The sequence below is a fragment of the Numenius arquata genome, chromosome 2, assembly GCF_964106895.1.
Source record: "Numenius arquata chromosome 2, bNumArq3.hap1.1, whole genome shotgun sequence".
Lineage (NCBI taxonomy): Eukaryota > Metazoa > Chordata > Aves > Charadriiformes > Scolopacidae > Numenius > Numenius arquata.
Window position 1 is genome coordinate 60,378,537 of NC_133577.1, and position 26,239 is coordinate 60,404,775.

General features: G+C 49.9%; 1 protein-coding gene across 1 annotated transcript in view; it reads left to right on the forward strand.

The window, feature by feature from the left end:
• The first annotated feature begins 1,033 nt into the window (after positions 1–1,033).
• The window catches only part of PPFIBP1 (PPFIA binding protein 1), a 140,038-nt gene continuing 114,832 nt past the window's right edge, over positions 1,034–26,239 (forward strand). The window contains exon 1 of the mRNA XM_074167401.1: positions 1,034–1,125. The gene's annotated coding sequence lies outside the window, so the exon portion shown is untranslated. The remainder of the gene's footprint in view (positions 1,126–26,239) is intronic.

The following is a 26,239-nucleotide window of genomic DNA, read 5'->3' on the forward strand; positions in this document are numbered from 1 at the left end:
TTTTTGTTGAAAATTTGAAATGCTTACTTTCATCGTACCTTTTAAATGGAAAACTTCCACTTTTTTAAGAGTCATGTTCAGAACTGAAGTACAACCAAATCATTTCCCCCACTTACAGTGGGGGGAATTCCCCAATTTTAATTCCCCAAAAGCATTACATCAAGAGTTTTGTCTAACCTAGCCTTTGGAGAGGGGACGGGAGGAAGAGCTCTGAAATAAAGTTTTGGATCAATTCAGAACAAAATTAAGAGTTGGCTGGCTGGACCCCCTCACCAAGCCGAGCCCCCCTGCCCCCCTAGTCGCCTAGCTCCCCTCCTGAAGTAGCGGTATCTCAGGCCACTGCCAACCGTTTTGCAAGAGGCTCCTGCAACGGAGGGCACCCATCCCCACCCGCCGCGGTGACCGGCGGTCGGTGGGATGTCTCCTTCTCGCTTGCTTCCCGGGGAGCTGCGCCCAGCCCTCCATCCCTTCCCAAAGCGCCATTTTGGGATCCTGCGGCGCAAAGAGCGGGCAGAGAGCGCCGCGGGGCGGGAAGCCCGCCGGGGCACCGCCGGCTGTTCCCCCGTAAGGAACGCGGGAGCCCGCGGCCGACCCGATCCCACGCAACGCCGGGGATCCCCGCCGGCTGGATGCCGGCCCGGCCCTGCCCTGCCCTTCACCCCGCACGCCGCGGCGGCAGACGCCTCCGTAGGCTCCCGTCGGGCGCGGCAGCCCGGCCGCCCCGCCGCGGGCAGGGCCGAGGACGGCGGCCGGGGGGAGGCCCCGGCCCCAGCCCCGGCGCCGAGCCCGCCCCGCCCTTCGCCCGCCGAGTGACTGCCGTCGGGCCCAATCAGGGCGCCGGCCCGGCCCGGCCCGCCGCTGCCGCCCGCCCCGTCGGGGAGGCCCGGCCCCAGGGCGGGGAGCCAGGCGAGCGCCCGGCGCGGCCCGGCCCGGCGCCGTGCGGCCCCGCTAGGTCCCGGCCGCCGTGTGCGAGACGGAGGCGCGGGCGGTCCGGGGCGGGGCGCGGGCGGGGTCGGACGGGACGGGACGGGGTGGGCGGCAGAGGCGGCGCCTACCGGACGGCGGCTTCCCGGAGACGGCGGAGGCGCGGCCGCCCCAGGAGGGCCCGCCGGGGTTTGGGCGCAGGTAAGGGGAGCTCCCGGGGCCCGGTCCCGCTGTCTGAAACCGAACCGAGCCCGACTGTGGTAACTTTGTGTCCCAGGCGGGCTGAGCCCCAGCCCTGCCCTGCCCTGCCCTTCCCGGTGGCGGCGGCGCGCCCCGACGCCTCCCGCCGCGCTGTGCGGGCCGCGGTGGGGCGGCCTCCTCCTCCTTCCCGCCGACGCGGGCCCGGGCCGTCTGCCCCGTCGGGGTCGGCGGGTTTCCCCACGGGGAACGGCGGGCCGGGCGCCCCACGCGTGGGGCCGGGGGCCCGCCGTCAGCCCGTCGCCGCCACCCGCCGCGTGTCTCCCCCCCCCGGCGCCGAAACAGCCTGCGGGGAACGGGGGCAGATCGCGGGGTGCGACCAGGCGTGCGACCCCTTCCTCCTGCCAGAACCGAGCCTTCCCCTCTGTCCTCGGGCCACGTTGGAGCGTTCCCCTCCGGCGCTGGCCGCATCCTAGCTGGAAGGCGGAAGGAGAGCGATTCCGCAGGGGGGGTGGGTAATTAGCTCCTGGCCTCCTGGAACTCGTTTAAATGCTGGAGTTGGCACAGCTTTTTGGGGAAATTTCGGGGAGGGTTGGGTAAGGGTTTAGTCTTTTTAGGCTTTAACGAGGCGCTTCAGCCATAGGTACTACGAAACCTCGGATGGGAGTTTTAATCTTGTACTAACAAACGTGTTTTGGTTTACGGCCTGGGGTTCTCACATCCTGTAATTATTTCTTCTAAGTTTGTTTTCTTTTAGGTCTGTGACTTCTAAAAAAGCAAACTAGCTGTGCTGGCTCCACGCCCTGGCTGGGGGAGCCGTTAAAAAGGTGCTTTATACCTATGTAGTTATTTCTGTGGGGTGGAAAGTAAGGTTTGGTAAACGTTTTGTATAACAGCGTGTGCGTGCTCTCCCTCGTGCGAAAACACGGATGAAGTGTTTAGGGCTCGGGCTTGGCGGGGCCTGAGCCTTCATAGACTCTGCTGGCGCTCCTTCTTTTTGGCCCAAGTGCAGGTACTGGCCGGCAGCACCGCGTGTAAGCTCCGGCGTGTACTGCACCGCGTGTAAGCTCCGGCGTGTACTGCACCGGCAGCACGATTAAGCAATATGAGTGCCTCTGCGTTCCAAAAAGTAAACAGCAAAAAATGGGTCACAGAGTGAGAATATTCTCCGTGCTTACGTGATTGAGTATCCGAGGGGAAGATGTTTTGATGTGCCAGCTCCGGATTTATGGGTTCTGTTAAAGATAGCAGCTGTGGCTTGAGGATTTACATTTGTGAAGGGCAAAACGGACTTGTAATTGTAATAAAAACCATGAGAACGGGTTTCAGTGAAACCAGCGAGGCAGCATGGCAGGGCAGTTTGAGAGGCAGCCTGGAAACTAGGAAACCTGAAATCTCCTTACATTCTCAGTTCCAAATGCAGCGGGGATTTTGGCCTCTTAACTTCACATCAGTAAGAAATTAGGAGCCAAAGTGCTCCCTAGTTTGGCTTCGTAGCCGTCCCAGGGGCGTTTTGACAGTAGGATTTAGGATGGTTTCTTGAAAAGCTGCTTCAGGTAGACCAGCTCCTGGAAGCAGAGTTGTTTGGTTTGCCGGGGAGAATGACTGTCAGTGGTGTGCTGCATTGTTCATAAGTTCAGGTCAGCGTTCCTGTGCTGGGAGTATGAAGTTGGTGTTTCTCTCCTCCCCGAAGGCAGTGGGAGGGAAACTCCGTCTGCCTGGCTGTGGAGTGGAGCCCTTAGGAGCAGGTTCCCTCTTCAGCAGCGTTGCTCCTGCCGCCTTTGGACGAGGTGCTGTTAGGTATTCAGCAGTCACTGTCACCCGTTTTAAGTGAAATAAAGGCGAGAGCCTGAGTCCAAACGCACAGGTCCAGGTTCAAGCTCTTCCTCAGCTTTGGTTTGGCTTTGCCCTGGGTTTTCATCCATTTTCTGGATCAGTTCTGCGTTTAAGAGTTCTGCTGAAAAATATTGAAGTTGATGTGTCCTGTGCACATCTGTCTGCAGCGGAACCGTGCTCTGGAAAAAAACGGTGAGGTGCTTTTCTGCTTGTCCCTGAAATGCAGGATGGAATGCCTTGAAATCAGGGATGCCACATGGGGCAGAAAGCTGTGGTGAATGTAATTTTTGGTTTTTTTTTTTTTCTTTTCTTTCTTTTTTTCCCCCTATTTAGATGCAAGTCCTGTTTCTGTTTTGGGTTGCGCTGCCTGTGCAGTGTAAAACGCATTGCAGGTTGCAGGAGGGAACGGGGTCCTGACCAAAATGTAAGGTATGCTGTTGCTTGTGACCCACGCCAACGTGAGGATAATTGTTAACGTTCCTGGAATTACAGCCGTTCCCAGGAGACTGAGGTTCCCAGGTGGTGCTGCCAGCCTGTCTGGTTCCATTGCTCCCTGGTGATGAGGAGGACGAAGTCTGGTCCCTGCTCACTGGTCAAGTCTGGGTGGCCGGAGGACAGGCAGTGCTGCGTGTTATGAAGTGCACAGTGCAGTGTCCTTCAGGAGGTTTTGTGTCTCTAGAATCCATCCAAATGGGATTTCTGTGATGTTTCTGTCTTTCACCGCTTCAAGGAGTAGTTTCAATGAAGTGCAAATCCTTCTCCTGGAGAGGTTTAAAACCAAAGAAGGTTTAGTCACTTTCTTGACAGTGGTATGATTGCATCAAAATATGCCTTTGGCTTACTCGGGAGGAGGTGGTGTTGCTGTAAACTCGTTTGAATAACAGACTGATTTCCTTTGTTGTGCTTTGCCTTATGTTTTTTCTGTGAAGGTGGGGGGAGCGCGGAGGGGTGGCCGGATTGCAAATCTGGTGCAGATGGTCCAAAAAAATGTATCCCCGACCCCGGAGGTGGGACAAGAGGAACCCCAAAAAAAAAACCAAACCAAACAAACAAACGTCTGTGACCGAGGACTCCAGTGGTTTGCAGCAGTTTTCAACAGAGAAAGTAGAGTCCAAGTATTAGGCAGGATTTAGGGAGGTAATGGAGCGTCCTGGAAATTCTTGTGGTGTTACAGGTGGTCAATAAAGCCCCCGTCCCGCTGCTGAATTTGCGTGCCCTTCCTGAGGAAGGTGCTGGTACCTTCTGCCGTGGCCTGCGAATGGCGATACGCGAGTGAGGTTGGTATACCTGGGGCAGCCGCTTCTCATACTTACCTCTGCTATTTTCAGGCTTCAAAGCAGAACTCAAGTTGTGTTGCTTCTTAAAAGCTGCGCAATTTTGATCTGACCTATTTCTGTCTGGCCAAGCCACATCTGTAAATTTATAAATGCAAGGAACAGGTTTATTGAAAGGTTTTCAGATGGCTTTTGTTGTGTTCATTCTTTTTCATTCACTTTCTTGTGTGCATTCAGCTGTGTATTAAGAATACATAAAAACACTTAATACATCAACAAATAAAACCACTTATTACCTTCCTGTACTTAGGCTGAATAGTACACACACACACCCCCCCCAATTTGTAATTGTGAGATCCCATTAGTCATCCCATTAACGACTTTGCTCTAGGATCCAGTCCAGGAGAGGTAAACTGGGCTGCCTTGCCTTGTGTTTGCTGTTGGTGTTTATACCCAGACATTTATTTAGTATTTATTTAGCATCTAGTATAAATTCCCACCCTGTCTTGCCCTACTGTAAATTGGTGTGCCCAGAGACTAACTGGTATGTTGCAGCGTCTCCTCGGCAGACGTACCGTGCCTGAGGCTCTTCCTTTGTCAGTCTTTTGAGTTCGTGCTGACTTTTTTTTGGCTTGAGTGGGACGACTACGGCAGCAGCCTTCCTTGTGTCTTGGTGGGACGGTGACTGTTGTTGCTGAAAAGCTGACTGCTAAACTGGTGATCCGCGAGTGGAGAAAGGGTGGCTGTTTCGTGACAGCTTCAGAAACCGATGAAACTGTTCAAGTAGGTCTTTGAAGATGGCAGGTTTGTAAGCATTTATCTCTGCGTGACATTAGGAAAGGCTCTGTGCTGTTCCGAAGAGATTACATCTCCTGCCCAATGTTTGGAAAAGTCGGCATCCAGTCCAGAATTAAAGCCCGGCCTTTCTTTTGGAGGACAGTGTTTTTCATGTGGTGGGATTATTACCTGCAGTTGTTGCGTGCCTCCTACTTCAGGCAACTTTAGCAGATGATTACGCGAAGTTGTAGCGTCTGTCTCAGTGAGTTTCTGGTAGGCACTTTGCTTTGGATCTCTCCGTGTTCTTGGTGGCCTCCTAGTGAGAGAGCTCAGCTGGGCCTCGAGACGCAGGGAATGATGCATCCATTTTTTCCCTCCGTTTTTTTTCCATCTCTCTCAAAAATTGACTTCTGTGTTGATTCAGCTCAGGCTGAGGACAGTGGCTGTCTGTTATTTTTCTAGTGGTGTTTGCTGCCAACATAGTACTTTATGTCTGCTGAAAGGTTGGAATTTTTTGTTAATAATTTAGTCATCACACTGGATTCACAGTTGCTTGCCCATGATGTGCATTGCCCTTGCTATGGGCATATATGATTTCCTGATATTCTTTAGGTTCCAGAGCACTTTGTTCCTCTGTGACTTCTGCTGTACATGAGGAAAATGTGGTGGGTTAAAGCTTTATCCTTTTTCCAACGGCTGCGCTTCTGTTTCTGTCATAAGGCCAAGATAAACCAATTATGCAAGGAGCTGATTTCTTTTCTCAGTGGAAATATATTTAGATACAGGTCTTGCAGCTAGTCATAGCTATAGCCTTTGTTCTCCTTGCCCCTGCCTGGGACATCTTCATCTTTAGTGGGGCAGACAGGTGAAGAATTTGGAAAGGGCTTAGGCTGTGTGATACGGCCTCACAAAGCTGACATATCCCCTGGGTGGGAGTCCTGTGCTCTCTTGCTGTTGGGTGCTTGGCCCCTCTGGGCTATCAGAGCGCTCTTCATTAGAGGTGCTGTCTGGGGGGAATGCTGTTAAATCTCACCCTCATGCATTGCATGTTTGATCTTCTCCTGCATGTCATCTTGAGACCATGAGGAGTGGCCCCTGGTGAAGACCAGAATCGTTCTTCTCTTTCTGGGAGATGCAAAAGTCTGGTTTCCTCCTATTGCATGAGAATACTTAGGCAGGGAGATTAGATATCTCCTGTCCAGCACTGGGCTGGAAACCTGTGTCCCAGTTTGTGTAAAGGTGAGGATGCTCACTTTCCTTTCATAGAATCATAGAATGGTTAGAGTTGGAAGGGACCTTAAAGATCATCGAGTTCCAACCCCCCTGCCATGGGCAGGGACACCTCCCACCGGACCAGGTTGCTCAAAGCCCCATCCAGCCTGGCCTTGAACACTTCCAGGGATGGGGCATCCACAGCTTCCCTGGGCAACCTGTTCCAGTGCCTCACCACCCTCACAGGAAAGAATTTCCTCCTAATATCTAATCTAAATCTCCCCTCATCCAATTTGAAACCATCACCCCTTCTCCTGTCACTACACTTCCTGACAAAGAGTCCCTCTCCGGCTCTCCTGTAGGCCCCCTTCAGATATTGGAAGGCTGCTCTGAGGTCTCCCCGGAGCCTTCTCTTCTCCAGGCTGAACAACCCCAGCTCTCTCAGCCTGTCTTCATAGGGGAGGTGCTCCAGCCCTCTGATCATCTGCCTCTCTGCATCATTAAACAGTGCGGGTTGTGTCAAAGAACCAGGACCAGAGGCCATTTAAGCAGCGTCTGGCTCCTGGTGTTTGAGGTAAGATAAAAATAACGAAAAGTGTGGCTTTAAGCAGCTATTTGCATACATCTTGATGGTAATCACACTTCCAGTAGGCACAGTGTTGTAACTCTTGCATGAATAAAATCCCATTGAACGCCACCTGTGAACAAAAGGCTCCAAGATCAAGTGCGCTGATCCAAAAGTTGATTTGTGCTTGCATCTTTCAGTATAGACTTTTTCCTAAATATTAGTGGAAAACTTAAGGCTGAGACTTGAGCCGGCTGTTGCAGCATCTGTCAAAGACAGCTGTCTAGTTATGTCTCAGATCAGAAAAATCTGATAACCACTAGTGTGAATCAGCACATTTTAAATCAAAGAGTTCTTGTGGCTCCAAATCTGACAGATCTGGGAGAACAACTTTATTTTCTTACTCTGTAACAGCGTCAAAATAAGAGGAAACGCCAATTTGGTCTTCCGTGCCTCTTTTCAGACTGATCAATTTTGAAATAAAAATCTATGGAAAAAAGTATAGTGTATATTTTAAATATGAATGTAGAATATAACCCCAAATAGTTCACGGACACTGCAGTGGTTGTGAAGGGAGGTACAAGGTATGCAATTTTTAGTTGGTAACAGAAAAATAGCTTTAATACTTGTAAAAACAAGCAAACTGCCAAACAAACAACCCCCAGACCTTCTCATTTTTTAAATCTGTCCCCGGTAGTGCTCTTTTATGAAAGACGGAAGCAAGAATGCACCCGCGTTCACCAAACCGGCACCTGGTTTTGCAGGTGAGGAGGGGCTATGCCTTCCGTCGATGCTGTGGCAGCCGTACACGCAGCGGTCCGTGCGCTCCGTCAGTGGGCATGGTGACGGGAGCCTGGTTCTCTCCCAGCTCTGTGATTTGGGTGTTCACGAGCTGACGGCTTCAGCCTAACGCAGCGCGAGCCCCGAGGATTTCAGACTTAAGTTCTAAAATTCGGAAGGAAGGTCCTTTACAATAACGATGTCTTTCCTTGCTGTAAAGAAGAGTGGTTCAGTGAGTGACGTGAAGGCTGGTTTGTTGGCCTTTGCCCCTTAACGCGGAATTTGGCAAAAATATCGGAGCTGGTTTCTCTGTCCGCAGCAGTAAAAGTGCGGTTAAAGTTTACAATCCCACTTGCACTTAATGGCTCACGGGCTGTGTGCTGTTCACGGTAATTTTTGTGGCCTGTGGTTCGCTGCTGGGTTACCTGCTGTCCCAGGGACACTGCAGGTGGAGTGGTTACCGCATGCACAGAGCTTCATCTGAGGTCCTTGCAGTACATGAGATGCTTTGAGGATGTGCTGGGTTTGCTGAATGTGCTTGGGCTGTCTGTTCTGTGCTCCTGAGTGTCCTTCCATGGCATGGGTTTAATCTGAGCAAAATTGAATTTCATAGAATCACAGAAGGGTCAGAGTTGGAAGGGTCCTTAAAGATCATCGAGTTCCAACCCCCCTGCCATGGGCAGGGACACCTCCACTAGAGCAGGTTGCTCAAAGCCCCATCCAGCCTGGCCTTGAACACTTCCAGGGATGGGGCATCCACATCTTCCCTGGGCAACCTGTTCCAGTGCCTCACCACTCTCACACTAAAGAATTTCTTTCTAATATCTAATCTAAATCTTCCCTCTTTCAGTTTAAAACCCTTACCCCTCGTCCTATTGCTACATTCCCTGATCAAGAGTCCCTCCTCATCTCTTCTGTAGACCCCCTTCCAATACTGCAAGGTCACCCCGGAGCCTTCTCTTCTCCAGGCTGAACAACCCCAGCTCTCTCAGCCTGCCTCCATAGGGGAGGTGCTTCAGCCCTCTGATCATCTTCGTGGCCCTCCCCTGGACCTGTTCCAACAGGTCCATGTCCTTCCTGTGTTGAGGACTACAGAGCTGGACACAGTATTCCAGGTGGGGTCTCACGAGCGCAGAGTAGAGGGATAGAATCACCTCCCGTGACCTGCTGGCCACACTTCTCTTGATGCAGCCCAGGATAGGGTTGGCTTTCTGGGCTGCCAGTGCACATTGCCCACTCATGTCAAGCTTCTCATCCACAAGCACTCCCATGTCCTTCTCCTCAGGGCTGCTCTTTGGCCATTCTCTGCCCAACCTGTATTTGTGCCTGGGATTGTCATGTCCCAGGTGCAGGACCTTGCACTTGGCCTGGTTGAACTTCATGAGGTTTGCACGAGCCCATCTCTCCAGCCTGTCCAGGTCCCTCTGGATGGCATCCCTTCCCTCCAGCATGTCAACCATGCCACCGAGCTTGGTGTCGTCGGCAAACTAGCTGAGGGTGCACTCTGCCCCACTGTCCATGTCTCCGACAAAGGTGTTGAACAGCACTGGTCCCAGTACTGACCCCTGAGGAACACCACTCATCACTGGCTTCCACTTGGACATTGAGCCGTTGACCGCAACCCTTTGAGTGCGGCCATCCAGCCAGTTCCTTATCCACCGAGTGCTCCTTCCATCGAATCCATGTCTTTCCAATTTTGAGACCAGGATGTTGTGCAGGACAGTGTCAAATGCTTTGCATAAGTTCAGGTAGATGACGTCTGTTGCTCTGCCCTTGTCTACCAATGCTGTGGCAATATCATAAAAGGCCACCAAATTTGTCAGACACGATTTGCCCTTGGTGAAGCCATGCTGGCTGTCACCAGTCACCTCCTTGTTTTCTGTGTGCCTTAGCAGAGGCTCCAGGAGGATCTGCTCCATGATCTTGCCAGGCACAGAGGTGAGAGTTCCCGGGGTCTTCCTTTTTGTCCCTTTTTGAAAATGGGGGTTATGTTTCCCCTTTTCCAGTCAGCAGGAACTTCACCAGACTGCCATGACTCTTCGAATATAATGGAAAGTGACTTGGCAATTTTCACCTGCCAGCTCCCTCAGGACCTGTGGATGGATTTCATGAGGTCCTATGGACTTATGCACCTTCAGGTTCCTTAGATCGTCTTGAACCTGATCCGCTCCTACAGTGGGCGGTTCTTCATTCTCATAGCCTGTGTTTCTGCCTTCTGCGACTTGGGCAGTGTGGTTACAGCACTTGCCAGTATAGACTGAGGCGAAAAAGTCATCCAGTAACTCAGCCTTTTCCATATCCTGGGTGACCAGGTCTCCTCTTTCCTTCCGGAGAGGGCCCACATGTTCCCTAGTCTTGCCTTCATCCCTGACACACCTATAAAAGTTTTTCTTGTTATCCTTGATGTCCCTGGCCAGATTTAATTCTATCTGGGCTTTAGCCTGCCTAATCTGGTTCCTGGCCACTTGGACACTTTCTCTATATTCGACCCAGTCTACCCATCCTTGCTTCCACCCTCTGTAGGCCTCGTTTTTGTCTTTGAGCTTATCCAGGAGCAGCTTATTTATCCATGCAGGCCTCCTGGCTTTGTTGCCTGATGACTTCTTTTTTTGGGATGCACTGCTCCTGATCTTGGAGGAGGTGATCCTTGAATACTAACCAGCTTTCTTGGGCCCCTCTCCCCTCCGGGACTTTTTCCCATGTTACCCTGCCAAGCAGGTATCTCAAGAGTCCAAAGTCTGCTCCCCTGATGTCCAGGGTAGCGAGCGTGGTGCGTACCCTCCTTGCTGCTCTAAGGATCTTGAATTCTACCATCTCGTGATCACTGCAGCCAAGGCTACCCTTGAGCTTAATGTTCCCCACCAGCCCCTCCTTGTTGGTAAGGATGAGGTCCAGGATAGCACCTCTCCCTGTTGGCTCCTCTACCGTTTGAAGAAGAAAGTTGTCATCAACACATTCCAAGAACTTCCTGGATTTTTTGTGCCCTGCTGTGTTGTCCCTCCAACAGATATTGGGGTGGTTGAAGTCCCAGGACCAGGGACTGTGAATGAGATGCTGCTCCTATCTGTCTATAGAGGGCCTCATCCTCCCTGTCGCCCTGGTCAGGTGGTCTGTAGCAGACCCCTACTGTAACATCGGCTGCCCCTGTGTTCCCTTTAATCCTGACCCATAAGCTCTCTGTTGGGTCTTCATCCATTCCCAGGTGGAGCTCCACGCACTCCAGCTGGTTGTTGAGGTAGAGGGCAACATCCCCTCCCTGTCTGCCCAGCCTGTCCTTCCTGAAGAGTCTGTATCCCTCCATTCCAACACTCCAGTCATAAGAGCCGTCCCACCATGTCTCTGTGGTGCCAGTGAGATCGTAGCCCTGGAGGTGCGCACATGTCTCTTGACTCCTCTTGCTTGTTCCCCATATTATGTGCGTTTGTGTGAAGGCACTTCAGCTGGGCGCCCAGTGGGGCTGACTTACTGGATGGAATGGCTCCATTTCCTTTGTGCTGCTTTTCAGGTGGCCTTCCTTTGAGGTGTTCTGTCTGTGACTCCCCGGTTCCTGTTGCCTCAGGACTCCCTGGCTCATCCCCATAAGACTTCCAGTGTGCTGCAGTGTACCCAGCACATCTCAGAGCAACAGGTTGAGGGCCTGTGCAGATGTTGGAGCATCATCCCTCAGCTTGTCAAGGGCTAGCTGGATATTATCTCCCTCCCCCAGCAAGCTTAGTTTAAAGCTTGGTCAATGAGCCCCGCTAGCTCGTGAGGTAACACCCTCTTCCCCCTTTCAGAAAGATGAAGCCCATCTGGTGCCAGCAAGCCTGGTGCTGTGTAGGCCATCCCGTTGTCGAAAAACCCGAAATTGTGGCGGTGACACCAGCCACGGAGTCATGTATCACAGACCGTACACGTCTGTTTCCTTCAGAGCCCCTGCCTGTAACCGGGAGAACCTTATTAGCCATCCCAATGTCCTGAAGTCTCTTTTGATTACTCTTGGGCTAGGTGTTGCCACCTCATCACAGCCTTTGTGGAAAGCAACAGTGGGTAGTAGTCTGAGGGCCGAATCAGGCTGGGGAGTCTCCTAGTGATGTCCCTGGCCTGGGCCCCAGGGAGGCAGCAGGCTTCCCTAAGAAGAGGGTCTGCCCGGCATATTGGGCCCTCTCTTCCCCTCTTCTTCCTTGTGGAGGTGGTTTTTAAATGGGGGGTAGGCCTTGCTGGTCCTGGCAACTCTTCTGGTGTATTCAGAACCACCTTCCATATCATCCGTGGGCTGTCCTACCTCCTTGAGAGCCTCATACATATTGTACAGAGTCACCTGGTTAGGGGAGGTGGGCAGAGAGGGGGTTCGCTTGCCACCCCTAGCACGGACTTGCCTCCGTTCGCAGTTCTTTAGTCCACTGCCTTCGGTAGGCAGGGGAAGGCTACCAGGTCTCCTTCAGCTCTGGGCTTTTTTGATGTCTTTTCTGTTTTTTCTCTCAGGGAGGTCAGAGCCTGATTCCACCAATTTCTGATTACCTTCGGAGTTCAGGGAACTTCAAGTCCATTCAAAGGACCCAGAAAGTCTAGGTAGGTGTTCTACTGAAGTCTTGACTTGATATTTTCTGTCTCATGTATGCGTACTCACTAGCTGTAGCCATGTATGAAGTTTAGACAGAAGCACGGCCTTTGCAAAACACAGGAAAGGTCTAAGCACTGTTGAAGGAGATCAGCAATTTAGAGTAGCCCGCATTATAGGGAGTGTAAGGGGTGGGAAGAAGAACATGCTGGCCCACTGGAGGCTGGTCTCCATGTTTTTGGATGTCATGAGATTGGCATGTGAAGGTGTCTGTAGGATCAAATTAAGGTTCTGCAGAGTGTAATGCTGATAATTAACATCTGCCTTGAAGAGCAGGTGAGAAAAAGCATCTTCATTGTAAAAAAGCACTGAGCTATTTCTGTGTTTCTGAAAATAGTCATTATCCCACACGGTTGTAGCACTTGTGGTCTTGGGTTCTGTACGGCTTAGCAAGGGAACAGCTGGCGCGGGTTTGAAAAATCACTCTTGCCATACGGAGACTACCAGAATCTCTTTTCCCTTTGAATTGGATCAGATAGCCTAGTCATGGATAAAGTCCTGTGGAGACAAGGTATTGGAAGGAGAGGGAGCGTATAGGGATCTCCTCAGCTTGAGTGTGAATGGGTATTCAGAGATGTCAGCTGTGTGATTATGTTGTTTTGCCTTATTTTGGGAGCTTTTCTTGTGGATTTGAAGTGTCCGCTCTACCACCCTGGCTTAGGTTTACAATTTTGTGTTGAAATGTAGTGTGGCTTCATCTTTGTCCATCTCAGAGTAACGTTGGGAGGGAGCCCGGTGGGGAGCGTGCTGCCTCCGAGAGCTGCTGTGTGCAGGGGTACAAGTGGAGGCAAAGGCTGCAGCATGGATGAGGCTGTGGGTGTGTGGGACCAGGGAACCTTCCTGGTGCTGTGACCTCCACTGGTTTCTCTAGCCAAATGTCCAAGCTGGAAAACACACTTGATAGTGGGAGGTCATGGCCTGATGGCTGTGTTCCCTGTGCGGCTCAGCTGAGGCCCATTTGGTCTCTCTCCTGCACTGGAAGCACCTCTGATGGACTTCTGTTAAATGGGAGGGGAGGGATGAAACATCGAGCTCCTTGAATCAGACAAAAATTTCATGTTCCCCAAAATGCTGGTACACTGAAAATCCACAGCGTAGCTGGTAAATTGTAACCCACCTCCTGGGGACCCCTCTGTGCTGCAAAAGTGGACCTCCACGTTGCAGCTGGAGGCTGAAGTAGTCGTCCTTGGTGGCTTCTCTCAAGATCTGAATGCAAATGGCTGTTCTCCTGGAACAGGGTGTGTATTATAGACAATTTCAGTGGGTTAGTGGCTTACATAGAGGGAAAGGTATAAGGACATGTTGGAGCAGCCAAAGGCACACAGAGTGTTCCAAATTCCTGCCCACAGCTGTACGCACAGTGGAGCAAAGGTCATTTTCAAGAAGAGGTGAGTGTGTTGAGCAACCAGTCTCCAGGAAAGGCATATGGTAGCTAGATGCCTCCTGGTGGGTCCGGGTGCTAGCTTTGTTGTAGTGTCCTCTGTCCTGCTTCCAAAACAGGATTAAGCAAAGGAGACTTTTTCTTTACTCTTAATTTAAATCTCTGGGAAGTTGGTTGTGCAGATTTCAGGTCAGAGCAGACCTGAAAAGGCTTGTCAGTTGGATCTTAGAGCCATCAGCTTTTTTTTTTCTCCACTTAACTGAAGCTCATTTAACTTGTGACAGCACTTTTAATTTGTTATATTTGTAAAGGAAGCATCAGGGGAAGGTTCAGAAATGCATATTTATGTTTATTGGCTAAGCTTAATTTGGCTCTAAGAATCTTAGAGCCAAAGGTTTTTCTTACTTCAATAAAGAAGTATTTTTTGTCTTAGGCTGGGATTTTTTTTCTGTATTTTATGTGTTCTGTTTGTTTTTTGGTTTGGGTGGAGTTTTTTTCCCTCCTCCAAAAAGAGCATATAGTGGCTTACCTTGGTCTATAACTTCCCTTGGATGTCAATCATGTAATTAACAGATCCTAACCAGAAGTAGCCTGTGGGAGGTTTCCTGACTCATCTTGGAGCTGGTGTTGGACCTCCTGTGTAGTGCTGGGCAGGACCACTGCAACCTCTTCAGGTACTAGCACAGAAATGTGTTTTCAGGGGCTTCCTCAGGATGTGCCAGGAATTTGGACACCGTGGAGCCATGTGTGTCTCTTCGTGGCACCCTTGCTTGGGAAGGCTGGAGCTCATTTCGGTGAAGGACATCATGGAGATGTGTGCAGTGTGGCTCTGTACTCTGAGTGAGTGGGAGGACTGCTGCTGGGCTGGGGGTGTGGATGTGCCCCCATCCTACCCCAGCACCCCAGGGGGAAGGCATGCAGCCATGTGGCAGGAGTGGCCAAAGCTGGGGTGTGCCCCATGGCGCTGGGATGCTGCAGTTGCGTGGTATGCCTCTGATGCCTGGTGGGATGTGCATTTGTGGTACTGCTGTGAAACTGGGATGCTGCTGGCCATGTTGGGGTGGCAGAAACATCTGGGAGTGGCCAGCTGTGGGATGGGATGAGTCCTGGGGCCACCCTGGTGTTTCCCCTCTAGCTGGCTTGCCCCACTTCTGGTGTAGCCCTGCGTTGGCAGGCAGCAGGGTTAGGTGGCTTGCTGGCCACCAGCTAGTAGCGCCAGTTGCAGAAGTATATGGCAAAGCCGTGACCAGGGCAGTGGGAAAGCAGGCTGGTCTGACCATCGCTGAGAGAGGTGAAAGTGTCTGTGTGCTGTCTAGACCAAGTGCTTCCACCCACAGTTGCTCGTGGCACCCATATTGGGACCCATGTTGGGACCATTTCTGTTTAACGTCTTTATTGATGATCTCAACAAGGACATAGGGTGTATCATCAGCAGGTTTGCAGATGACACCAAGTTAATCAGGAGTGTTGATTCCCAGGAGGATAGGGAAGCTCTACAGAGAGACCTAGATAGATTGGATCATTGGGCCAAAATCAATGGCATGAGTTTCAACAAGGGCAAGTGCCAGGTTCTGCACTTGGGCCACAATAACCCCAAGCAGCGCTACAGGCTTGGGGAAATGTGGCTGGAAAGCTGCCTGGAAGAAAGAGACCTGGGGGTTCTAATTGACAAGCGGCTGAATATGAGCCGGCAGTGTGCCCAGGTGGCCAAGAAAGCCAACGGCATCCTGGCTTGTATTAGAAACAGCGTGACCAGCAGAAGTAGGGAGGTGATTGTGCCCCTGTACTCAGCACTGGTGAGGCCACACCTGGAGTATTGTGTCCAGTTTTGGGCACCTCAATCCAAGAGAGACATCGAGGTGCTGGAGCGAGTGCAGAGGAGGGCAACGAAGCTGGTGAAGGGCCTGGAGAATAAATCTTATGAAGAGCGATTGAGGGAGCTGGGACTGTTTAGTATGAGGAAGAGGAGGCTGAGGGGAGACCTCATCACTCTCTACAACTACTTGAAAGGACACTGTAGGGAGGTTGGTGCTGGTCTCTTCTCACAGGTAACTAATGACAGAACGGGAGGGAATGGCTTCAAGCTGCAACAGGGTAGGTTTAGACTGAACATTAGGAAAGAATTTTTCACAGAAAGAGTGGTCGGGCATTGGAATAGGCTGCCCAGGGAGGTGGTTGAGTCACCATCCCTGGATGTGTTTAAGAGCCGTTTAGATGTGGTGTTGTGGGATATGGTGTAGGGGAGAACTTTGTAGAGTAGGGTAGATGGTTGGACTTGATGATCCCAAGGGTCTCTTCCAACCTGGACGATTCTATGATTCTGTGATTCTATATGCCCCAAGGGCGGTAATGACACTCCTCACCCAGCTTCTTGGGGAGCTTAAAGGATGATTAATCCTCCCCTCCTTTCAAGCCATCACACGAATTAACAAAGCAGTATTGATGATGCGGTTGCATAGATGGATGGGCGTTACGTGAAAGGAGCAGTACAGGTCGTAGGTGCTTTGGCAGCAGCAGTGTCTTGGTTGCTCTCCCTCTGTGATGTTGCTTGAGAGCGTCCTTTCGGTGAACAGCAGTGAGGCTTTAAATGCAACGTGGAGATGAAAAGACTGACGTTTGTTTTCAGGGTGGTGCTGGTAAACTTCCTGCAGCTTGGTGGTAGAGATAATTCTGCAGGTTCTGGCTCCATTGTTGTGACTGGGTCTAAGGTGAATTTAAGAAAAATACTTTGATCAAACATGCTTTCATTTCTGTTTTGTCCAAAGGGAAAAATCTGTTACGAGCCTGATCTGTTGTTCTCATTACTGGGGGAATTTCTGAATGGGACCTAAATACATAATTATTTGCACATCCTTATCAGCGGGACACAGTGTTTTCCAGGTTGATATCTCAGGTTTCATACTTGTTTGTCCTGATGTGCGGTCTTAAGTCTGCATCTGCAGAAGCGTTTGATCACGGAGGTGTCAATATGGTGAATGGCGTTTCTCTCAGGATCGTTTTGGACATCGTGAGTGGAATGGGCCACCGAGGACCAGCATTTGCTCAGCTTATGGCAAGCTCTTGAGCTGCTGTCAGAAGGAGAGTGAAATGCAGGATTGCTCAAACAGTCATCTGTTGCACGGCTGTAATGCCTAGGGAAGGTGGAGAGGAACCACTGGTTACCTGCAAGGCCTGTGTGGGATGAGGCTTCCACATTAAACTGCTTGGAGGGACAGGGCACATCTCGCAGCCCAGCGGAATGATTGCAAGGATAGAGCCCCACCACGTCTCCAGAGAGCTTTGTGACAGAGCAAAACTGCAGCAGGCACTTGGTCAGAGAGTGCCTCCTTTTGTTCAGGGTGATGGCAGTGGTGGCTAGAAACATTTTTCCTTTTGGACCTGGTTGGGAGGCTATCCCTCTGTTGCCTGCATGCTGTATAGTGGCGTATGTTTATCTCCTTACTTTCAGAAGTACCAAAGCAGGACCTGGAGTTCAAGGCTGCCTCCTGCAAGGAGCCACTGTGCTGCTGTCTCCAACTGAAATCTGTTTCCGTTTTCTTCAGCTTCTTGCTCTCAGACCTTGTGATACTTAAAACTCCTCCTTTCTTCCCCACTCTTCTAAGGAATTTTGCAAAGAAATCAATAGCTGTCTAATTATGACAGCAAAATGAAAAAGGCTGTAACGTCTCCATAGCTACCTAAAAAGTACTTGTAAAATGCCAGTGGAAGAGAGTGCCCTGCAATTATTCCATGCATTCCTTGCATGCTGACTGAAAGTCGTTTGCATTAGTTAAGTAATTGCTGCACGCTTGTCCAGTGAGAAATGTTTGGTTACTGCAATAAATTTTTGTTCCTTTAACCCTGTGAAGCTGAAAAAAATGAATTTGTTTTATGTAGAAAACTACCTGACCTGAACTCTCGGTAGATTAACTGATTGCAAATGTACTGGCTTAATCCAGCTTTGTTTTTCTCTTGTGTTTCATGCCGCATCTGAAAAGAGACAGCTTGTGGCAAATTAGCCAGGGTGAGACTACAAAAAAAATTGAATTACTCCTGTTTGAACAGTTCCCAGCATGTGAGCACTTGCTGCTTGGTTTGTACATCGTCTGTATCTTGAGTTAGCCTGCCAGAGCTGCTGTGATTGAGGTGAAAGTAAATAACCTCCAACTGGAAATCTTGCCTTTGATATAAATGATAATTTATTAATTGATCAGTGAAAATACCATGGAGATACCATTCCTTGGATAAGGAATTGGCTGGATGGTCACACCCAGAGGGTGGTACTCAATGGCTTGAAGTCCAGATGGAGAGCAGTGACAAGTGGTGTCCCTCAAGGGTCCGTGCTGGGACCGGTACTGTTTAACATTTTTATCAATGACATAGAGGGATTGAGAGCACCATCAGCAAGTTTGCGGATGACACCATGCTGTGTGGTGTTGTCAGTACACCAGAGGGACAGGATGTCATTCAGAGGGACCTGGACAGGCTGGAGAGGTGGGCTCAAGTAAACCTCATGAGGTTCAACAAGAGCAAGTGCAGAGTTATGCACCTGGGCCGAAACAATCCTCAGTATAAATACAGGTATTAGAAAGCAGCCCTGAGGAAAGGGACTTGGGGGTGCTGATGGACAAGAAGCTGGACATGAGCAGGCAATGTGCACTCGCAGCCCAGAAGGCCAGTCACATCCTGGGCTGCATCAAAAGAAGTGTTGCCAGCAGATCCAGAGAGGTGATTCTGCCACTTTGCTCTGCTCTGGTGAGACCTCCCCTGGAGTACTGTGTGCAGGTCTGGAGCCCTCAATATAGAAAGCACATGGACCTGATGGAGCGGGTCCAGAGGAGGGCCACCAAAATGATCAGGGGGCTGGAGCACCTCTGCTACGAGGACAGGCTGAGGGAGCTGGGGTTGTTCAGCCTGGAGAAGAGGAGGCTCCGGGGAGACCTCATAGCGGCCTTCCAGTCCCTGAGGGGGGCCTACAGGAAGGCTGGGGAGGGTCTGTTTACAAAGGCCTGCAGTGACAGGACGAGGGGCAATGGTTTTAAGCTGGAGAATGGGAGATTTAGATTGGATATGAGGAACAAGTTCTTTACCATGAGGGTGGTGGAGCACTGGAACAGGTTGCCCAGGGAGGTGGTTGAGGCCCCTTCCCTTGAGATATTCAAGGTGAAGCTCGACGAGGCCCTGGGCAACCTGGTCTAGTTGGGGGTGTCCCTGCTGACTGCGGGGAGGTCGGACTAGGTGACCTTTGGAGGTCCCTTCCAGCTTGGACCAATCTATGAATCTATGATATGATGAGCAAAAATTGTGGCTGGTGTGTGTTTGAGTTTCTTACAAGAAATGTCTTGCCCCGTTGTGTTTCCATGAAGAGAAACTGTTTGATGCACAATCCTGTGCTATCCTGGAAAGTCACTTTGCTCCTGGTGAAACCCAGCGCTGGTATGAAAATGCGGTTGTCAAAACATACGTGAGGTCATGCTTGGTGTTCAGCTCTGCCTTAACGCTGCCCTGTTCACTTCGGGGTACGGCGTAAAAAATAACAGTCTGCAGAGTCGGGTTTGCCGTGTTTAGGCAAGGCTAAGCTTACTGTCGGGCATCTGTGAAGCAGAAGTAGTTGAAACAAGATGATGTTTCTGTAAGGACTTGCCTTAATACACTGATGTATTGCAGCACTTCTTTCAGAGGGGAGGAGGGACTGAAGGGGGTAGGGAAGCTCCAGCACATGTGGCAGTAGTTTAGGATCGGCTACCCGGTTGTTTAGGACAGTGTATCCAGCTGGACTGCTGATGCTAAATTGGAATTTGGCTGCGATGTTGTGTTATTCCTCTTCTTACCAAATGTGCTATAGCATTTTTCTATGCCTGCGGTAATTAGGGTCTGGCTTTACTGTTGCACATGGTGAGGAACAACATTTCCCTTAGATCCAGCTGTGTTCGCGTAGCTCCTGCAGCGTGTGCATTTAGGAGCAAAACAGGGGGGGTCTGTCTGTGTATTTCTGTGTTAAAAGGAAGAAATGGGACCCCAATGCCTTTCCTCTGAGCCTCCTTGGGTTTGGTGTCTCTTTTTGCCCTAAGCCGTTGGGCCATTTGTGGGTAAGATGTTACTTGCAGTGCATGAAATACCTGCCAGAGGCAATGAAACTTTTGCTTCTAGTGAGACCTCAACTTTGCGTTGTCTGACTTGCCATGTTTTTCTGGAAAGAGGGAGGTTAATGGGGGTGGAGACCCAGTGATGGCCCAAGCGCAGATGCCTTTGCTGTTGTCTGTTTTCACGGAATCAGGGAATTGTCAGAGTTGGAAGGGACCTCTAGAGATCATCTCGTCCAACTCCCCTGCCAAAGTAGGATTGCCCAGAGCACATCACTCAGGACTGCATCCAGGTGGGTCTTGAAAATCTCCAGAGAAGGGGACTCCATGACCTCCCTGGGCAGCCTGTTCCAGGGCTCTGGCACCCTCACCGGAAAGAAGTTTTTCCTCATATTTAAATGGAACTTCCTATGTTCCAGCTTGTGCCTGTTGCCCCTCGTCCTGTCACTGGGAACCACTGAAAAGAGTCCAGCTCCATTCTCCTGCAACCCACCCTTTAGGTACTTGTAAACATAGATAAGGTCTCCCCTCAGCCTTCTCTTCTCCAGGCTAAAGAGCCCCAGCTCTTTGAGCCTTTCCTCGTAAGGGAGATGCTCCAATCCCTTCATCATTTTAGTTGCCCTTCATTGGACTCTCTCCAGTAGTTCCCTGTCTCTCTTGAACTGGGGAGCCCAGAACTGGACACAGTATTCCAGCTGTGGCCTCACCAGTGCAGAGTAGAGGGGGAGAATGACCTCCCTCCACCTACTGGCCACACTCTTCCCCATGCAGCCCAGGATCCCATTGGCCCTCTTGGCCACAAGGGCACATTGCTGGCTCATGGAAAGTTTGCTATCCACAAACAGTTGGGTTATGTTAGCTGACACCCAGAGACTTCCAGAATTTAAGACTGTGAAGCAATTTAGCCTGCGAACAGAAGGAGCGGTTGCTTGGCTGTTCCCTTGTCATTGTTCTGTGTTCATTGACTGGATTGCTGGAATAGTATGGGGTGGTGTTAATGTTTCTGGACAAGGCTTTGAACAAGATCTTCTGTCAAACCACTTGATAAACCGCCTACTGTAATGCAGAATGCTGGTCTGTCTTTTTGCAAATTGAATTGTCAGAGAGCTCTTATGGTTATTAAAAGACGCTTTGTGTTAATTTAATTTCCTGTAAAAGACACAAGCTGGATGATTCAAGGAAACAATGCAGATACTTAATCCAGGTAAAAGCAAAACCTCAGTATCTGTGCGTGTGTGATACTTACAGGTTTCCAGTGGCATCATGTGCAAGGAAGAAGTAGAAAAATGTACATAAAACCCCAGTACTTCAGAATTTCTCAGTTTTGAAGAAAGCATTTAGTAGGCGAGGAACTGAGTAACGTAAAACAGTCAAAGGAGGAGTGGAGAAAGCATCGATTTAATACCTTATTGGGGTAATGTGAGAAGGGAAATTTTTTTTTTCCCCATTATATTTTAAATTAGTTTAAAACTGTATTCCAGACAGCTTGTGAACAGTCAAGATTCAGCAGTGATTTTGTGAGCGAAAGGGCTATTATTTGGGCTTTCTGGTTGGATTCCAACTGGAGGGATTCTGATTCAAAGTGAAATGTTTCCTTGCTGTAGGCAGGCGTAACTGTTACCTCCCTTTCCTATTTCACAGGGACCAGCAGCTCTGTCTTTTTTTCTTACCGATGTCTTTCAGAACTTAGTTAAGCCCGCAGCAGTCTTGCCCGTGTATATTGAACTTGATACTGGCTCCTGCTAGTGGTGAAGGGCTTGTGTGCCTGAAATACTGAATGATGCTCTTGCCCTCCCATGTTGCGTGGTTGTCCTGGGTTGAGAGACACAGGACTAACTTTTCTCGTAATGCTGGGGAAAACTGCACTTTTAGAAGACTCTAGTGTCTGAATTTGTGAAAATATTTACTTTATAGCCAGCCAGGCTCTGTGGGAATCAAGGTCTCAGTGTTTTTGAGCCTTGCCAGGGGCAGGGACGAGGAGGAGCAAGGCCTGGGCATTTGACCCAGGCTGGCCAACAGGAGTATTTCATACCATGAACGTCACATTCAGTATAAACTAGAAAAGTTTGCTGTGTAGGCTCTTTATCCCTTGATGGCGGTGGGTCCAGAGAACTCCTTGCCCCGGTGCCGGAGCCCTGAGGCCTTCCCTTCCTCCTGAAGCCATTGCGCTCCCAGTGTCCGCCATTTGCTGTCCCTGCTGGGAGTGCACAGCTTCTGCTGAGAGAATGGGCTGAGTATCATTCCTGTCTATCTTATATCAGTATTGGCATTAATACTGGTTCTTTAGTATTATCGTTAATTATTTAGTCTTAGTCTATTAAATCTATTTCTATTTCAACCCTTGTGTTTCTTTGTGTTCCCCGATTCCCCTTTCTGGGTGGGGAGGGGTCATCGGGTGATAGAATAATTGTCTAACGACGATAGATTGTTATGGGTTCTCTCAAACCATAACAGTGGTCAAAGAGAAGAGCTTGTGGGGAGAGGTGGTCCCAGCTGCATATCCTGGCTGAGCTGACCCTTCTCGAATGAGTTGAGCTTTGGGCATCCTTTGAAGGAAGGATACTGCTCTGGATAGCAGTATCTGTGCTTGCAGGACGCCAAGGTGTCTGAATGCTCTGCTGTATTTATATATAGCACTAAACTCTTAAATGTTTTTTTTATATATAATATATATTTATATATATTAATATATATGAAAAAGTTCTGTTGCTTTCTGAATTTGTCCACAGGGTATGATGGTGGTGTACCTGTGCGCATGGCAGGAGGAAAATAGCGGGGAAGACTTGAAGGGCTTAGGCATCCCTGAGTGTTGCTTGCTTGCACTCATGCTTAGGTATTGCTTAAATGTGCTTGATCAAACTTTCACCTGTGTCTCCCGCCAACTCGATTTAAAAGTGCCATGCTCTAATTAAAGTTGTAGATGGGAGGTCAAGTCGGGGGCAGTGCTTGAGTTAATTTTTCAATGTAGACAAACACTCTGGTAATTAGTCCATTTATCTAAGTCCTGCAGCACTTTAGCATTCTTGTTCTGTGATTTTCTCTCTGTACCCTACCCTCCTGTTGCAATGCTGTTCCAAGTCCGTCTCGCCTCAAAAGTGGCTGCCTATCAATAATACATCAAGTGATGTCCCTCAGGCTGTGTGTGCATTATAAAATGTGTTGTGTGCGTAGCTCTTTGTATCATTTCCAAATGCTTTTTATAGCAAGAAGCATGCTAATACACCCGTGGTTCATCGTGAACTGAACTTACTACTTTCCTAAATCATAGTACGGTTGTCCTGGTTTGAGGTAAAACAACCAACTTTCTGTTCAATAATTTTACTTCTTCTTTACTATGCCTCTTCTAACTCTCTGAAATTAACAGCATATTGTGCAGAAAACTGTTCCTTCTCAGAGTGATAAGAGCTGTGTTTATAGCTCATTCCAAGGAATGGTAGGCGGAGAGGCTCTTGCTTATACTTATTGCTATAACAACCAAGGTCAGCTAATTTCGTTATTTGGCCATCTGGAGGGTCAGAAACAGAAAAGCATAGAGGGGTCCCACCTGCAGGGAGGAGCGGACAGGACAGGTGACCCAAAACTGGCCAACGGGGTGTTCCATCCCATGCTCAGTATTAAAGCTGAGGGATCAAAGGCTCAGCCTCTTTCTTCAATGGCCGATGTCCGAAGAGGACCCTGTTTGTTCATCTGCCTTTGACCCCAAGTTGGATTTGGAATCCAGGTCCCATCCGTCACAGAGTCTAGTCTGGGACTTCCCCAGTGCCTGCCGGTGACATCATTCTGGGAGCTTGATGTGGTTTTGTATATATTGTACCTATTTCGTTATATTATTTTTATTTTATTATTGGTATTTCATTAAAGTAGTTTAGTTTTTTCTAAACTCGTAAATCTCTTTATCCCTCCTCCTCCTTTCCTTGGAGCAAGAGGTGGGGGGAGAGCATCTGTCACTCGTAATTGGCCAATTCAGCCTAAACCACCACAATGGTTTAGGCTGGAAGGAACCTTAAAGATCATCTAGTTCCAGCTCCCCTGCCGTGGGGAGGGACATCTTCCACCAGACCAGGTTGCTCAAAGCCCCATCCACCCTGACCTTGAACCCCTCCAGGGATGGGGCAGCCACAGCTTCCCTGGGCAGTGTCTCACCATCCTCAATAGGCATATCGTAGTAATATTTCTGCTACAAATACCCGGCCTGGCTGAAGCTGGAAGTGAGGACAGCACATGCACGTTGGTGCTCTCTTAACTGCGTGTTGCAAGAGCGCTTTTCTGTCTCCTGTCGCTGCTGCAGACTCTGCTCCGAAGGTGTCCTGAGAGAAGCTTGCTACCATGTACGAGATTGATCGGGTGCCCTTTGCAGGACTACTCCATAGACGAGCGCTCCTCCACCACTGCAGTTGCAGTATCTTTCTATTCCTCTCTCTGCCCTGGGTTGAGCGCTCTGCGTGCGCAGTGTGGGTGTACTGAGCCTCTTCCAGGCGGTGACCTTCCTGCTGTTCCCAAACGGAATGCTGCAGGTCACAGGAAATGCAGCTGCATTGCGTGGAGTTTCCTAAATTCCTTTACAGCGTCTCCTGGGAATAAAGGCTCTTATTGCCTTTTTTTTTTAATTCTGTCTGCTAGTAATCTTGGCTTCTTGCTCATGGTTTTCTCCCTTTTTAAAAATACTTTGAAAAGGGAAACAATGGTTTCTTTTTTTATTTTCTTTCTGAACTGAGTTTGCTACAGTATCTGTAGGGCAAATAAATCCCCTTTTTGCTTCTTCCTGACATAAGAATACCTTTCATTTGAGAGAAACTATATAACTAAAATAACAAAAATTATAGTTTGACCTTTATTAGTTAGGAAAATAGTGATGTGATTAAATGACTACTGGGAGGACCAGTGAGATAAATCATATGGGCCTTTACTTGTCATTTTCCTGGCTTCTGCTTTCCAGAAAGCCCCGCACTTTACCAAAATTGGTTCTTAGCCATTGCAGCTGTAATGCCCCATGGGGCTTTAAGTTTGCACTAATGTCCGTGCTCACCTGGATGATCTTGACCTGGACTTTACTCTGCTCTGGTGAGACCTCCCCTGGAGTACTCTGTGCAGGTCTGGAGCCCTCGATATAGAAAGGACATGGACCTGATGGAGCGGGTCCAGAGGAGGGCCACTAAAATGATCAGGGGGCTGGAGCACCTCTGCTACGAGGACAGGCTGAGGGAGCTGGGGTTGTTCAGCCTGGAGAAGAGGAGGCTCTGGGGAGACCTCATAGCGGCCTTCCAGTCCCTGAGGGGGGCCTATAGGAAGGCTGGGGAGGGTCTGTTTACAAAGGCCTGCAGTGACAGGACAAGGGGCAATGGTTTTAAGCTGGAGAAGGGGAGATTTAGATTGGATATTAGGAACAAGTTCTTTACTCTGAGGGTGGTGGAGCACTGGAACAGGTTGCCCAGGGAGGTGGTTGAAGCCCCTTCCCTTGAGATATTCAAGGTGAAGCTCGACGAGGCCCTGGGCAACCTGGTCTAGTTGGGGGTGTCCTTGCTGACTGCGGGAAGGTCGGACTAGATGACCTTTGGAGGTCCCTTCCGGCCTGGACCAGTCTATGAATCTATGAGTCAGCCCCATCAAATTTAGACCGAGCAAAGCCGGAGGGATGACTGGCGAGGGGTTGTGGCAGAGCTTCTGGCTGCTCCATCCGGCCTGGAGCAGCTTCACCCCACCGGAGCTGGCAGCCACCTGTGGGAGCTGCTTGTGAGGTGTGCCTCCCTGCCGCACAGCTCTTCTCCCTTCCTGGCTGAGGAGGCTGGAGCGGGAGAGCGGCAGGACAGCCATGCAGAGAGAGAGCCTCTCCCTCCAGCCCAGGTTAGACTAGGCAGCCTCCTCAGGGAGGGCTCACAGGTTGCTATGGGGCCCCTCTCTCTTCTTGCAAGTCTTCCTTCCTTTTCCCCACCCCACCCTGCTCCCTGGTACCATTTCGGGGCTAATTGTAGCTGCTTTGGGGAGCAAACGGCTCCCACTCCTGAATCAGTGCCACGTGTATGTCTATATTGTTCTCCTTCAGGGTTCGTGACTGCATCTTCACAACTCTGACTATAAAGGATCTGTGACCAACATGAAAGGACTCAGAAAAATTCAAATTTGGTTTAGCCCTACCCTCGCACCTTCTCCCTTGGCTTTCATAATGTGCAAGTACATGTGTCAGAACGTGGCTCTCTGGGACTAATCCAGCCTCGGCTCGTGGAGGTGGATATTTAGGCAGTGCTCCATGAACTCAGTGCTACAACCCTGTAAAAAGTGCCCTCTGAATCAAAACAGTCTTCTTTATGTTTAGGCAGAGAAAATGCTTGGTGTTAGCCTGGGTTAGCAAACTCTCCTGTTGATCTTGTTCAATGCTCTCTTACTTTCTTGACTTTACAGCACCGTTGGGTTGTGCCTCGGTTTGGCTCTTCAGTTTGCACGGTTGCCATGTGGGAAATCCCAGCTGCAGTCCTCAAACTGCTGCAAATCTGATGGAAATCATTGTTGTAAAGCACTCTCTTTAAGGAAGGAGCTGAGGAGACTTGTAATGGCTCATTGATCCTTTGAAAAGACACTGAGGATGGATTATGCCAGGTTCAGCCTTCAAAACCATTTCCCAGACCCTCACGTGTT